Source organism: Peromyscus eremicus, chromosome 6 (assembly GCF_949786415.1).
Source record: "Peromyscus eremicus chromosome 6, PerEre_H2_v1, whole genome shotgun sequence".
Taxonomy (NCBI): Eukaryota; Metazoa; Chordata; class Mammalia; order Rodentia; family Cricetidae; genus Peromyscus; species Peromyscus eremicus.
Genome location: NC_081421.1, coordinates 118,222,646 through 118,238,140, shown reverse-complemented (window position 1 = coordinate 118,238,140; position 15,495 = coordinate 118,222,646). Strand labels below are relative to the sequence as shown.

Here is a 15,495-nt window from a genome sequence, read left to right as displayed (position 1 = left end):
CTGTTTCCAAATGTGAGTCACTTCCTAAATGACAGAAGGACGAAGGGCAGACTCACTGGCCTCAGGTATATCTTCTCATTTTACTATAATATTTTAAAATCAAACCTTTATTTAATGACACAATATGAGAAGAATATTTATATATTAGCTTAGCTGGCCTAAGGAAGACCTGTGTTTTTCCAGAGGTAGTTCTAGATCTGAGGGATTTGCTGACCTCATTCAGCTATGCTCTTTTCTCTTCCTATGTACCCTTGCCTACCTGGAAACTTCATTTAGTCCCATAGATTATGGGAAAACTCAAGCTACAAGTGGGTCTCCCTATCTGCTGTAAAATTCTTATCATATATTTGGAAATGAAAATAATATTTTTCCTCCTTTATAAATTTTGTTGTAACCAAAACAAGCATACTAAATTGCCATGATTGACTGGCCTGATGGGACACAGCCACATAAAGTATTGAATGTTACCCTGAACATACATATGAAGAGAAGAAAATTCCAAATAGCTAAGCAAAAATCTAGGTCCACAAGGTGTAGAGGTAGAATTTAAATCTGTATCTAATTCTAATTTGTCTTTTCCATGTTATGTTATTTAATCCATGTGATGGTGTGAGATTTATTAGGGAAGCAATAACAGCAGAGCTGTGCATTACTCTGTGATGAAACCAAGCTTGAGCTGTTTGGTGATGCATGAGCATCTCACTCCATCAGTGGCTGTCAGTCTTCCATAGCAAGAAACCTAGAAGTATCCAGGGTTGTCTTGTTGCTCTCCATCACCAAGATTCGAGAGGGCTAGATATGCACAGAACACATTTTTAGTCTCCACTTTTATCTGATGCTAGTATTTTGAATTGGTGATATATTTATCATTTAAAACATCAAAATAAGGAATGATAATGAATCAGACACACCATACAATAAGATGTCTCACTGTCATTCTTTTTCTGTATTTCCAATCCCTTCAATGTCAGTTCAAGTTTTATCATCTAAACATTTAGAACTCATCCAAGTATAGTAGGACACAAACATCCCATTTATTTGACAGTTTTTGTACTTTGATACCCCCAGAATAATTTCAAGTCTTAAGGCATTTTATAAATGTTTTGACAGTTTTATAGTATTCCATTATTTTTATTACTCTTTATTTAATCAAATGTTTCTACTTGGGCTAGGAGAAAACACAGAAGAAAGAGCTAATATATGCTCCTTTATTTTCTGTCCCATTTGAAGTCAGGGACCAGGTGCAGGGTGACTAGATCTGCCCAATAATCTGAGATTAGGAAGAGATGCATGCCATTCTCAGTCAGAGACGTGGATTGCTTGGTTTTCTCCCTCTATTCCATGAGAAAGGGCTAAATGTTCCTGAGGCTGTGGCTACAGCATAAGTACCTGTCTTGGTCTGCATAAGAGACACATTTTGAAGTAAAACTCTGCCACCCTACAATAGGCCCATATTATTTTAATAGGCATTATGATTTGGGACTTATTGTCACATCAAATAGTATTATAAATTTCAAGTGAGAGGGAGTCCTTAATTCTCTGTGTATTATGGAAACTTCAAATGTGCATGCAATTTTTTTTAAAAAAGCAATTATCTTAGATTCGTAAAAAGAGTATCAAGCCCCAAAGATGTTTAACATTCTCAGTCTGGCCTACATTTTTATGTTATTAACAAGAATAATTATCAAAGAGATTGCGAAGATTGGGGGAGCTGCTCTAGGAAGCTCAGGATCCCTTTGTGTGCATTCTTCTCCCCTTTTCAACAAGCCCAGCCTGGAGGTCCAATTGTACCACACACACACACACACACACACACACACACACACACACACACACACACACAATCGAATGGAGCTTGCTGCTGTTTCCCATTATGTTAACACACATGGCATTTTAGTAGCCAGGACCATCCTTGCAGCAAATTCTCCCATCTACTTGATGGCATATATTATACCCATCACTTTATTGATTCCATCTTCTCAATTACTCAACAAAAACTTTGAAAGTAGCCTATTATCTTGCCCCAACCTTTTACTTCCCTCAAATAAGCCTCTCTTTGTCCATTTCTTCCACTGCAACCCTTGTCAGTCCTGCCACAACACATCCTAGACAGGTCGTTCAGCACTGTGCTCATCAACCCATCCATATCCTGGTGTCTCTCCTGGACAGTCTCCACAACCTCCTTGTCGCTGTTCCTCCTTCTGTTCATGACACCATGAAGATTTATTGGGGAAAAAGCAGAATGAATGATCTTTAACAAAGGTAAATCACAACCTCTTGGTCTCTTATCACATTTAAGAAAAGTAATATTTTAAGTTCAGTTACCAACACTTTCTCAGGGGCCTCACTGGTATCACTTGCTGGAAAATGCTTCCTAGGGACATTTGCATGACTGAGCACAACTTAAGACTGAAGTATCTGCACAATGATCATTTCTGGGAGAAGCCTTCTTTGATCTCATGGTCAAGAACATTCTGTCTTTCAGCCATTCTCAATCATTTGACATTAGTCTTATTTTATATGTAGAGATGTGCTTGCTCCAAAGCACGTTTGGATGCCTCAGTCTCAGAATAGCATTAACCTTCACACATGATTGTCCTATACATGCGTGTGCAAGATAAAGTTAAAGTTATAAATGGGATTAGCACCAAAAATAATAAAAGTGTTTAGTGATAAATGGTATACTAAACTGCTCTCTCAAGCACACACACACACACACACACACACACACACACACCACTTTCACCATTTCATGAATGAAAACATTTATGACTCTCTTTGAAATATCCAAATGTCATCATTCCCACTCATTCATTTTTGGACATTATTAAGTAAATGGCAGGTTAGTTGAATAGAAACAGTCATCTTGTGACAGTTGATTTAATATCACAGCAACCAGTAAGGGACTCTGAGTCAGGTAGCATACATGGAGTAAATATGGCAGATAATTGGACAATTCCTATTTCTGGCTGAACAGAGCATGATGACATGTGTTTACATAATGCTACTCAGAGTTACACACGATTAAAAACTTAGAAAGTGTTCATTTAAACGTTGAACATTGTTGCATGGAAATTAGGAGCATGGTTTCACAACCGTTACCCTACTTACTATAAAGGGTGAGTGTGGTATTGAAGAAATCTCTTTTATTCCAATAGCCTCCAATAGCCTTAATTTTTTTTTTTTTTGCACTCTTAGAAATGGAGGGTTTTTTTTGTTTTGTTTTGTTTTGTTTGTTTTGTTTTTAATTGGTTTTGGTCCACACAAGGTATTTCACATTATCTGGCAGCGCAGAGGCCCCTGTGGTTCAGGTGCAGCATTTTTGGAGGTGGGGCGGGCCCAGCACAGCTAATCAGCCCTGTGCAGGAGGAGGTGAGAGGTGGAAGCCTTGAGGAATGGAGAGGGCAGCAGGTGTGGGCCTAGCCTCACTCAGTCCCGGGCCTCAGTTTCCCCACTGAGCAGGGGAGAGTAAGGTCTGAGGGTTTGGGGAAAACAAACACAATCCCTCAGAAAACCTGCAGTATTTAAGGCCCAGGTGCACCCCCATATCTTTGCGGGGGGGGACAAACAAAACACAAAACCCCTAGTTTTCTTTCATTGAAACTGCCTTCTGTTTCTATGGATTCTCAAACCACAAACTGAGGAGATGAAGAAACCAGAAACTCTTTGGGGCCAGCCTCTCCCACAGCCTGCTGGGAAATCCACAGCCTGGCTACCCCATCAAGGACCCCATGTTCTCTGTCAGGTGGTTCAATCCTGGGAAAGGAAGCAAAGCATGATGGGTGAAGAGGGAGCATAGCTAGTACCGGCCTGTCCTCCCAACCCTCAGGAAGCTGGGGCAAGGATTGCAGTGAGTTCGAGGCCAAAGAGTGGCCCAGTTTCAAAAAACAAAACAACACAATGAAAACACAGGAGAAAAAAAAAAAAAAAACAGAACCAAAACCCACACAGGGATGCTGATGTGGGGAGCCAGCACCCTTGGGTGCTTAGTAACCTGCCTCCTCCTGACAGTAGGTCGTGTACTCAAGGCCCTCGACATGTCCATTACCCTCAAAAGGAGCCCCGTCGTCTGCTGGGCTCTGTGGGCAATACTTGGGGCCTTATATCTGCTGCCCCAGCCCGAAGACCCGGCCGCTCTGGTTGTCGCCCTGCGTGTAGACCATCTGCAGGGACATGGAAGAGTTGTCGCACATGTCGGTGTCCAGGTTGGTGTCATAGATGTGCCTCCAGGTCCCCGGAGCTGTCATGCCCACCTGGCTGGCATACTTGTTAGTATCCATCTGGAGGCTGATGGTGCAGTGGTCCGTGGGAGGCAGGATGTGGTTCTTGGGGTCACAGAGATGTTGTCTGGTACCATAGGCAGTCATGCCAGACTGGCTGGCACATTTGTTGGTGCCCGTCTGCAGCCCGATGAAGCACTATTTGGCCTTCATAGTGGCGTCATCAAAATTCCTCTCTTGTTTCTCTGAGTATTTGACCCCGATGTCTACACCACTCTGCAGCCCCTTGGTCTTGGCCTTTCCCGCCAGTGCAAGCAGAGACACTTGCACCTGCATCATATTCCCGCTCTCAAACAGGTCATTGGCTTCCAACAGGTCCACGGGGTTCATGCCGCAGCTGACCATGGCCCTGATGAAGTTGGAGAGGTTTTCTAGCTGGTGCCAGTTCTGCAAAGAGCAGTTAATCTTGGGGACAGAGCTTGGCTAAAGCTTGTTCATGGGTGTGCATAGGATGACACCATCTTTCAGACCCTTCTAGAAGTCAGGGCTAATGGAGAGACCTGTGAGTCCCTCTATCCAGCTGCAGAGTTAGGCTTCCTTCTAGTGGTCGTATTTGGACAGGAGCCGGTTCCTGACCTCAGCCTAGAGCTGGTAGGATGGGCCCTTGTTAAACTGCACAGAGCTCATGGTGGAGACCGAGGGACCCAATGTGGGATGGGTGGACCACAGAGACCAGTTGCAGATGGCCTGGGGCAGGGCTAAGCTGCCTTAATTTCTTTTTAAAGAAGATTTAAACTGTTTTTTTTTAAACAGTTTTTCTTCAAGAAATATTTTCTGGTCTTTGTCTGACTTCAAATTTAAAAAGTTATCTGTTTTTATTCCTCTCTTATATAATGCATTTGGACTGCAGTTTCTCCTTCCCCAGGAAAGATCTTTAAACAATGGCTGACCACTGGTGACTAAAACCAACAGAAATTAAAATCTCAGTAAGGCACAGGTATTATAATCTATCATTTTCTTAGTGAGTGCTACCAAAATTCTAAATATTTATTAGTTCTTTTATGACCTTTCTCACTCTAACTATAACACATGCAATGTGAAGTTGAAGATTTTGTTTCTTCATTTCAAAGCCTAATCATAACACCTCTAATATGTGCCAGTGCCTAGTAGTCCTTACCATTTATCAAATTAGTACGTGGCTGTTAACTCTTTAAACATGACTCAAACTGTCCCACAAGCTCAGAAATCCTTCAGTTTTCATCTGTCAGCCAAGCATTTCCATACTTTCAGGAGTCAAGACCCCTAGTCTTGAGTTTCTGCCCATGTTCTCCAGATCTCCTCCCTTCCCTGATATCCAGGATAGTCAGTTGCAGCTATTCAACAGACCCCTCTATCCTTGACAGGTGGGGCAATAGCCGTCTCACACAGGAACATCACTCTTCCCCAGAACTCAACAGTCTCACTAACTGCCCTTTATGCCAAACCTATGGGAAAGTTGTTTGATTTCTTTTAATCACAGGTTTTTATTCTTTATCACAAGAAGGATAACGATGTTCTAAATATCATAATATTCCTGCTAAAGCCACCTGCACTATTGTTATTTATTTGTATTTATTTTGGTGATACTGGGTCTTAACAGTAATTGGAGATTGAACCTAGGGACTCAAACAGGGTAGGCTAGCATTACCACTGAGCTGCATTCCCAGTATACTTCATGTTTACTGAGACAGGTCTCACCATATAAGCCAGAAAGGTGTTTAACTTCTGATTTCCCTGCCTCAGTGTCATTTCCAGGGCAACTTTATGTTTACTAAAATACAATCTATAGGTATCATTCATGTTTATACACATGGTCAAGCAACAACAATGCAAAGAGAAAGTCACTATTATTTTTCTTGTTACATATTGTCTAAAGCTATAGCTCAATTCTGTCTCCACTTCCTATTGGCATTACTAATAGGGTAAATAAGGAAACTTAAGTATGAGCCATTTGAACTTTTATATATGCTCCGAGAACATTAAAGGAGCATCAGGAGGACTCTGGAAAAATTAAAACACTGTTGCTTAATCCATACACATTTGTTATAAATTAGAGAAGTTACCATACTACTAGTGAAAACATGACATCGTTTAGCAAGGACATAATCTCATAAAGCCAACATTTTCAGCTCTTGCATCAATAGCCACTGGTGTTAGCATGTAACTTTATGCTACTCATTGCAGAGGGCTTGCCTACATGGAAATGAGCTGACTTTACGATTTGGAAGGTTTTCAGCTGGGCTAATTCTGTAGTAGCCCTGTTTCTTTTCATCTCTGTGTGCTGTCGCACTGGATGCTTCACGTTTAAACAATGGGCTGCACCAGCTCCTCTTCAGAAGCAATGTGAACAACGGAGAGATGAAAACTTGCTAATGCAGTTGGAACCACACACTGTGCAAGACCAGCAAATTGTTTCCTTGGTGGTTTTGACAACATTGCCTCTGAACATAATTGAATGTCATTCGTTTATATGTTTGCAAATGAGGTCCCAGTGACATTACACCTGGGAATGTGCACACTCAGTCGTCTGTTTATGACAGAGGAGCCAGGCATATGGCCTGTGGACACGGTTTGGCCCCAGAGCTGTCGAGAAACTCTGGTACTAGTGTTCAGCGGGTTGGCCCCGTCAGTGCGAATCAGTTTTGTCAGAAGCAGAGCCCCATGTCAATAAAGCAGTAAGCGCAGCTTCCCCACTGCCAGCCCACCAAGCTGCTCTGCCCTGAGATGGGGAGAGTCCTTGCACATATAAGAGAATGTCACATGCTATGTAAATAAAAGAATGAAGAGGCTTCAAGGAGAAGTGGAGGGTTGCTGTGAAGCCTGAACAAAGGGAAATTTAGAAGAGATTTCTAAGCGGAGGAACATTGAACATTGTTGCACGGAAATCGTGAGCACTGTTTCTTAACCCTTACCCTATTATAAAGGGTGAGTGTGGTATTGAAGAAATTTCTTTTACTCCAATACCCTTAATTTCTTTCTCTTTAAAGAAGACTTGAACTATTAATTTTTTTAACAGTTTTTCTTCAAGAGATATTTTCTGGTCTTTCTCAGACTTCATATTTAAAAAGATTTTTTTTATTCTTCTCTCATACAACACATTTGGACTGCAGTTTCTCCTTCCTCCACCCCTCCCAATTTCCCCCTCCACCACACCCTCCAGATCCACTCCTCCCCCTCCACCACGCCCCCCAGATCCACTCCTCCCCCTCCACCACACCCTCCAGATCCACTCCTCCCCCTCCACCACGCCCCCCAGATCCACTCCTCCCCCATTTCTTTTCAGAAAACAGCAGGTCTTCCAGGGATATCAGTTGAACACAGCATAGCAAAATATAACAGGTGTTCTCTTTTTTAACCTTCTTTTTATTTATTCTTTGTCCCTTTAACATCATGAATCCCAATCTCACCCATCTCCCACCCCTCACATCTGCCCCTGCAACTGACCCACAAAAAAATTAAGAGAAAAAAGGCGGGAAAGGAAGGAAGGGCAATCTCATCATGGAAGCTGCAGTGTGACACAGTGAGTCATACAGTAAACCCCTTTATCCATACATCTTTACATGCAAGGGTTCATCATAAAGATCATTGGTCTGGTCTGAGGCCCCTGGTCTCTGTTGCACTATCACTGCTGGACCCTCACTGGGACTCTTTCTGGACATCCTGTTGCTGCCCTGTGTCCACAGAACTGACCCACCATTACCCCACCCCCACTCCCCACCTCTTCGTGTTCTAACAGATCACAGATGAGGTGGATGTTAGGGTGGGCCAACACTTAACCCTGGTTCTGGGCCTGGGTAGCTTCAGGGTTCGTCAGCCCACCAGCTCTCCCCTGTCTTCACCACCAGGGGGAGCTCTCCAGCATTGCCCTGGCTAGTTCACCCCTTGAAGCAATGAGTAAGGGGTGGAGTCAGTTCTCCTGCTTTCGCATTCTCAGGGGCAGTTCTCCCACACCTACACCTTCAGGGCCAGCTCTACTGTGTTGCCCAGTCAAGGTGTAGGGGCCATTCTCCTGAGCGCAGTAGCTGATGAGGGGCAGGGACATCTCTCCTGCCTTATGACCTCAGGGCCAGCTCTTCCACCTGCTTCAGGCATTAATAATGGGGGGGGGGTCTCTCCCCAGCCCATGCTGCCACATGATAGATGAGTAGTGGGGACAGCTCTCCCCTGCCCACAACATCGGTGCTGGCTCACCCACACCTCTACCAATAGGGTCAGCTCTGCTGTGCTGCTCAGATGAGGTGCAGGGTCCACTTTCCTGAATGCTGCAGATGGTGGGGGCAGGAGCAGCTCCCTTGTCTGTCCCAGGTGGTGAGGGGAACATGGCTCCCCTGCCAAAGCATGCATGACAGACCAGTAGTGGGGACAGGTCTCCCATGCTCACAACTCTGGGATCCGCTCACTCTCACCTCCGCCAACAAGGTTGGCTCTCTATTGTGCTGCCTGGGTGAGGTGCAGGGCCTGCTCTCCAGAGTGCTGCAGCTGGTGGGGGCAGGAGCAGCTCTCCTGCTCTTAGACCTCAGGGACAGCTGCCTCAGGTGTTGATGGATGAAGGGAGGGCATCTCTTCCCTACCCACGCCCCCATATGGCAGATGAGTGGTGGAGCCAGACCTCCCAGGCTCAGTTTTTCAGGACTGGCTCACCTGTGCTCTTGTCAACAGGGTCAGGTCAGCTGTGCTTCCTGGACAAGGTGTAGGGCCTGCTTTCCCAAGGACAACAGGTATTCTTTTAAATCAAACAAACTGTGCTTCATTTGTTTTTGACGGTTATTAAAGACATTTTCATTACATTTACCAAATCAAAGCTGTTATTCAGCATCATCACTCACACAGTGGGTCAGTATGGTTCCAGCAACAGACTTGTTGCTTTATTTTTTTTTTTTACATGGCCTTGAAATTCAGGAAACACCTTGGGAATGCTTAGTCACCCTCTACACATTCAGCAATTTGTGTGGATGTAAATTTGTGTGTTCATTTTCTGCTTCCAATACATACTTAATAAATACTATTACACAAAGGCAATGTTAGGTATCAAGGGAACAAAACCTAGTTTTGATCCATTGCCAAAGTGATAGGAAAACTGGCACAGAAAAGGCCAATTCAGCAAAAACAAAATATGATAAGTGAGCTACAAATTAAATATGGGATCCAGAGAAGTTTCATCAATCCCCTCACCAAAGGAAACAAAATGATGATAATAAAGCCTTGTATATAAAGATCTCACCTAAAACATGTGAATCTATATCCATTGCTCACCCGGAAAGTGCTCTAAGGACCCCAGGTCCAGGAGACACACATTCAGTGAAAAGACACCAGACTTATTTTTTTTTTCTGGTTAAAGAGCTAATTTTCCATCTCATTCTTTAAATTTTACAGTGACTACTTCCATATTAAAGACAAGAAGACGTTCACAACTATCTACCACTTTTCTTATACATCTGATAAAGGAATTTACTTTGCAGGATACCAAATTATAATTTAATTTAGTTTAGAATCCTCTAAGTGTAGATCTGGGAATAAACAGAACAAAGGAAAAGCCAGTTTTCTCACCCATAATTGTTTGTGGTACACTGCCAGCTTCTGAGAGAGGTATCCAACGTTTCATCTGGAGATGACATTCTCACTTATGAAAGCATTGGGCTGCATACACTGCTATACTGGGATGAGACTCATGGGCCATAGTCTGGAGAGAACACAACTCCTCAAGACCTTCAAGAGTGGCTTCAGACAGGACTGTGGCTCTCAACATGAGGAATTCCAAAATAAAACACTCATTACAAGGCGTGGAGGTTATTATCACAGTAAAATAAAAGTTAATGTTCACGAGCCACTCACTCACTACAGCCTCAGAATAGTTTGTGTTCAGCTCCTGGCCTCCTTAACACAGTGGAGGACTTCAAAAATCCCTTCAAGGACAGTCATTTGGACTCCATGATTTGGTAGTCACTGCTGTCAGTGAAGTTAGAATCCAGTGTGACTTGTACAGACTGCAAGAAAGTGTCTATGTACAGTTTGAGAATTAATTTTACTCCTGACTTCGTTGTACTTTTCTACACTATTTTTCATTTGTCCTACATTTCTCATTTTTAAATGTTTAAATTAATATAAATGAATTTCTCAAGATTTCAAAAAATAAACTTATGCATTCTTGCTTCTCTGCCTCATCAAATCTCTTCTGCTTGTTTTCACTATGAAATATCTTTTTAAAATTTCTCTCCAGTTCTATTTCTTATATAGAAAAACATATTTAACTACATAGAATTATTAGAGCATTCTTTATAGTAACATTTAGGAATAGTTATAGAAGTATCATATATGTTTGTTCCCTTCATCCACATTATTCCCAAGAAGTGTATGAGTATAGATATGATTGCTCTGTTTTGTCATAAGAATACCAAAAATCCACAGTCTACACTTAACTTTATCCTTTGGATTGTACTTTTTTGGATCTGAACCTAATGACATTTATTCACTATTATAATATAATCTAGAATAATTTCCCTGCCCTAACAATTCTGTCTGTTCTGCCTCTTTGTATTCTTTCCATCTCAACATGAATAGGAGGTATAGTAAAATTCATTTATAAAACATTGTATCTACTGGAAATCTCTGTTATTCTGTATCTACATATTTTACTACTACAATGAAAAGTTATAAAGTACCTAATCTTGACTCTGAGAAACCATAATAGCTTAAAGTGCTTTCTGAATCACCAAAGATTAAATTACATGCAGCATAATCTTATTGTCCAATATATTTGATTGCATTCTAATTATATAAAAATAACGCAAATCCACAAATGCTATGAATATTGAAATATATACTCTAGATTATAGGACAATTTCAATTTAAATGGTTTAAACTTGTTCATCAAGATATATATTTGAAAACAATAATAAAAACATTGAATTCAAAGTGGCTCTGTGTTCTGGGACATAGCCAATGCTGTGGTGGTACAAGAGTGGAGATAGAGTGTGGGAAGCACAATGTTGACGTCACCCAGGTAATAATCATCACTCAGAACAATGGGTCTCCACAGATAAATGTCCCATGGCTTTGTGTGTGACTCTAAAAACTGTCTACTTGACTGTATCACAACTGTTTTATTCTCATGCTAGGCTAGAACAAATTAAATTTATTATGGTTTTATGTTTTCTTGTCTGTTATATCTCAGTGCTCATACAGTGTTCTCAGAATGCAAGATTAGGCCTTTCAAATTGGAGTTTAAAAGCCTTCTTCCAACCTGAGGAAATTAATTTTTTGAATGATTTAAGCATCTACATTCTAAAAAGACACCTGCTTTCTCTCACAGTAAATATATGTCTTTAGAATAATTTGAAGAACCTTTGAAAGTTTTAAAAAATCAGTAAAGTCTACCAATAAAAACAGACAAGATACTCAGGGGATTCAAAGTAGGTTAAGATATCAAAATATAAATGCCATTTGAAATAGATTCTTACACTAAATTTGGGATTTTAGCATTTTGACACAGATAAATAGTGCTGCAGGGTTCCTCAATCAGAAAGGAACACCTGGTAGTGAGGCTCAAATACCTGAATTAAAAAGTAGTTTTGATATTTCAGTTATTAGATTAAAATCAGAAACCTTTAAACACACAGTAATTTATGTAGGGTTCTTTGTGTGGGGGACTTTTAAAGCATAAATCGACTCAGTTTGATTCTTGCAAGCTTCTAAATTGAAAACTTTAAGTGTCTGTGCCTTGGCCACAAGGTGCAATTTTATTCCATATCAAATAGAGAAGTCAAAAAGTAGACTATGATATCACGCTGTTAAGACATAATGAGAATATTTAACAATTCTTTTAAATAAACTCTTAAATGGAAATATTCATAGATGATAAAAAATATTCTGGTGGTATGGTTTGACCTTTACAGTCACATAAGAGAGAAGAGTCCAATTCATTATTCATCCAGGTATTGCCTATTATAAAATAATAGTGGCTCTGAGCTTTCTGTATAGCCATTAGGAAGATCTGCATGCAGCCTGGTCTCTATAATGTAAATGAGAGCTTACGAAAATCAGTGAGTTGATTAACCTAGAAGACAGACAGCACAAGGAGACAGGTTTTAACCGAAGGGAAATAAAGGCATTGCAAGAATATTTGTGAGGTTGGGGAGATGGTTGAGACAGCTAAATGCCTGCTGTGTGGGCATGGGGACCTGAGTTCAGATCCTAGGCACCCAGTAAACTCTAGACATGATGTAGTATATCCTTAAGTGGTGGGGAGTGGCTGTGTGGGAATAGGCTCAGTCTAGCCAGTCAGTCGGCTCTGGGTTCAGTGATTGTTCTTGTCTCAACAAAAGTGAAGAAAACAGTGAAAGTCATTTTTTTGGCTGCTACATGTTTTATTACTACTGATATTTTATTATCAACATCATTATATGGAAGTATTGGATATAAAGATTTCCTCTCACTTATATTAAGGTTTAAAAGTGTTTTGGATTAAAACATGTTATAATTCTGTAAATAATGTAAAAAGTATCTCCAAACTCAGGTTCTTAGAAAAAAAATTGAACATAAACTTCTGCTTGTAAGTCCTTCTGGGATAGCCACATGAAATATTTACTAGAGATCAGAGAAAGAAACTCCTCCTAAGTCAAAAGATTTTATTTGCAATTTGAGCTTCCCAAATATGATAAAGCTGTACACACATTTATTTTACTGAAATTGAGGCTTCAAATCTAAGCAATGCCCTGCTACGCTCTATGTGCTGGCTAGCAGGGCATAGCACTGATGAGTGAGCTTTACCAGGCTGAATTGAAAAGACATTGGAAATGGCCAGACAAAAAGAGACAAGTGACTTGAATATTTTTGAGTGGATTCTGAAACAGGGTTTTACAGTAATGCATGTACATTAAAAATATGTTTGGAGAGCATGAGCAAAAATAGTCAATTTTCAAATACTTTCCACTGCTTTCTGGGCTCAATTCTTTCTCTAAAAGAAAAGTGGCATGTCAGTTCTCTTATTGGAAGGACTTAGACCTCTCATGAGACCTGGAGCAAAGTCTGACACTCGCCAAGCCAGCTCCAGGTGGGCTTCTCGTTGCTTCAGTATGTGCCACACACACACTGCACTGTCCTTTCCCGCAAGAGTCTTTAATTTTGTGTCTTTTTCAAATGTACTTGTTCTTACTTTGTAAGAAATGAAAGGATAGTATCAAGAATGCGCTAAGATCAGAATCCATCTCTGATGCATGAGCGGGCTTTTTGGAGCCCACTACCTATGATGGGACACCTTGTGCAGCCTTGAGGCAGGGGGAAGGACTTGGACTTGACTCTACTGGATATGCCTCCCCATGGGAGGCCTTGCCTTCTTGCGAGTCGGAGTTGGGGGTAGGTTGGGAGGGGGAGACTGGGGGGGCAGGAGGAGGGAACAGGGGGACCTTTGATTGGTATGTAAAATAAATGAAAAAAATTTCTTAATTAAAAAAAAGGGAAAAATGAATTTAAAAAAAAAAGAATGCATTCCTACTGTGTGTGCATCTTGGGATCCTAAGCAGCCATGGAGAGCTTCAGTAGAAGCAGATCACAAGAAGAGACAACTCAACTGATAGACACAGGCAGTGTTTCCTTGTGACACTTGGAATTCGCCACATTTCTGCTTTGCATGAGAATCCCATGCAGTGTATGAGAGGCAGTGCTGTGGTGCCAGTCTGAAAGACGAATAAAATTTTAAGGTCACTTGTATTTGAGTGATGTAATATTACAGTAAAATTCGTTGGAAAATAAAAGACAGCCAAAAGAATAAATTAGAAGACTTATTGACTGGTCTATGCTGTGTGCTGGATTCTACACAGTATTTATATATTTATATATGGCACACAGTCTAAAAGTAGATCAGAAAACATAAATAAAAGTAGGCAATTTTTAAATATTTTTCACAGGCATTTTTCATTCTTTATCTAAGGATATGTTGTGCTGCATAATTTTATAAGCATGAGTATTTTTTTTCATGATGTCCATGGAGGGAAAGAAGAAAAACAATTATTTGTTGTACAATAAACAAATTTGGGGATGTATATTTGAAATATTTATTTATTCATTTATTTGTGTGTGTGTGTGTGTGTGTGTGTGAGAGAGAGAGAGAGAGAGAGAGAGAGAGAGAGAGAGAGAGAGAGAGAGAATACACCATGTCAGAGGTCAGAGGGGGTGTCAAGGTCACCCAATTTGAGTGCTGGGAACTGAACTCAGATCCTCTGGAAGATCATCAAGCCCTCTTAACTTCTGAGCTGTCTCTCAGCCCTTAGGAAGTATTTTAATTTTAGTTCAGTTGGCAAAAATTATAATGAATATGCAAATTAGAAATCACTCAGTGTGTATTACAAATATTTGCACATTTGTAAGAATCCGAAGACTCAGGCTCTCCTTCCGAGGAAGAAAATGTTGAGATACATGAAAGCAGCTCTGGTTTAGATGAAGTCGGAAAAGTTAAAATAAACAGTTCTGCTCTTCTTATTCGGCCTCCTCTCTCCCCCAGTGTCTTCATGACACATTTGCTGGGTTGCTTTCAAGCTGCCCCCTTCCCTTAGCACTGCAGTGTGGAGAAAGGGCCAGTCACTGTTCTCCCCTTACGTGCCCATCGCCACCAGAATCTCCCAGAAAGTGGTAACTGCTGAAACTTGTCTTTTTCATATTTCAAACTCTGTAATAAGAGTCATCAAAAAAAAATCCCATTTCGTTTCAGTTTATTAAGTAAACAAAATTGAAGAAATGCTACGGATAGTGAAACAGAAACTTAAAATACTGTCCTTCTGGGTGACTTTATGCCTTTTTATAAAAATCCTTCATTAATTAACTCCTCTTATCAAAATGCAAATTTTGAACCTGGAGCTCACTTATAGTCTCTCGGCATCACTGACGGGCTGTAAACGGAGAGACACAAAACAACACCATATTTTCTGATTGTATCCTTCAAGTATGTCTCCCCAAAAGTACACTGTGAAGATATGCTTTATAATTATTTATGTATTTCTTGTGGGATTCAAAATATTTAAATCATTTTTTAAAGAGTATTTCAGAAAATGAGTTTGGAAGCAGCGCCAGGAATTTCATCTAAAATTACAAAAACCGATGAAAACTGTTAAACGGGAGATATATTGGAAAAGACTGGGTAGTCGGCTGGGAGCGCTTCAAGGGTGCAATGGGCAGGAGAGGTTAGGAAAATCAGCTCACACAATGCCATGAGAATTCCTTGGGAGAGAGTCTGGGTGCGTTAAAA

The 15,495-nt window shown here is 40.8% G+C and overlaps 1 pseudogene; it reads right to left on the bottom strand.

Moving 5' to 3' along the window:
• Positions 1–3,986: 3,986 nt before the first annotated feature.
• LOC131912753 (calponin-2-like) lies at positions 3,987–4,907 on the bottom strand (annotated as a pseudogene).
• Positions 4,908–15,495: the final 10,588 nt, after the last annotated feature.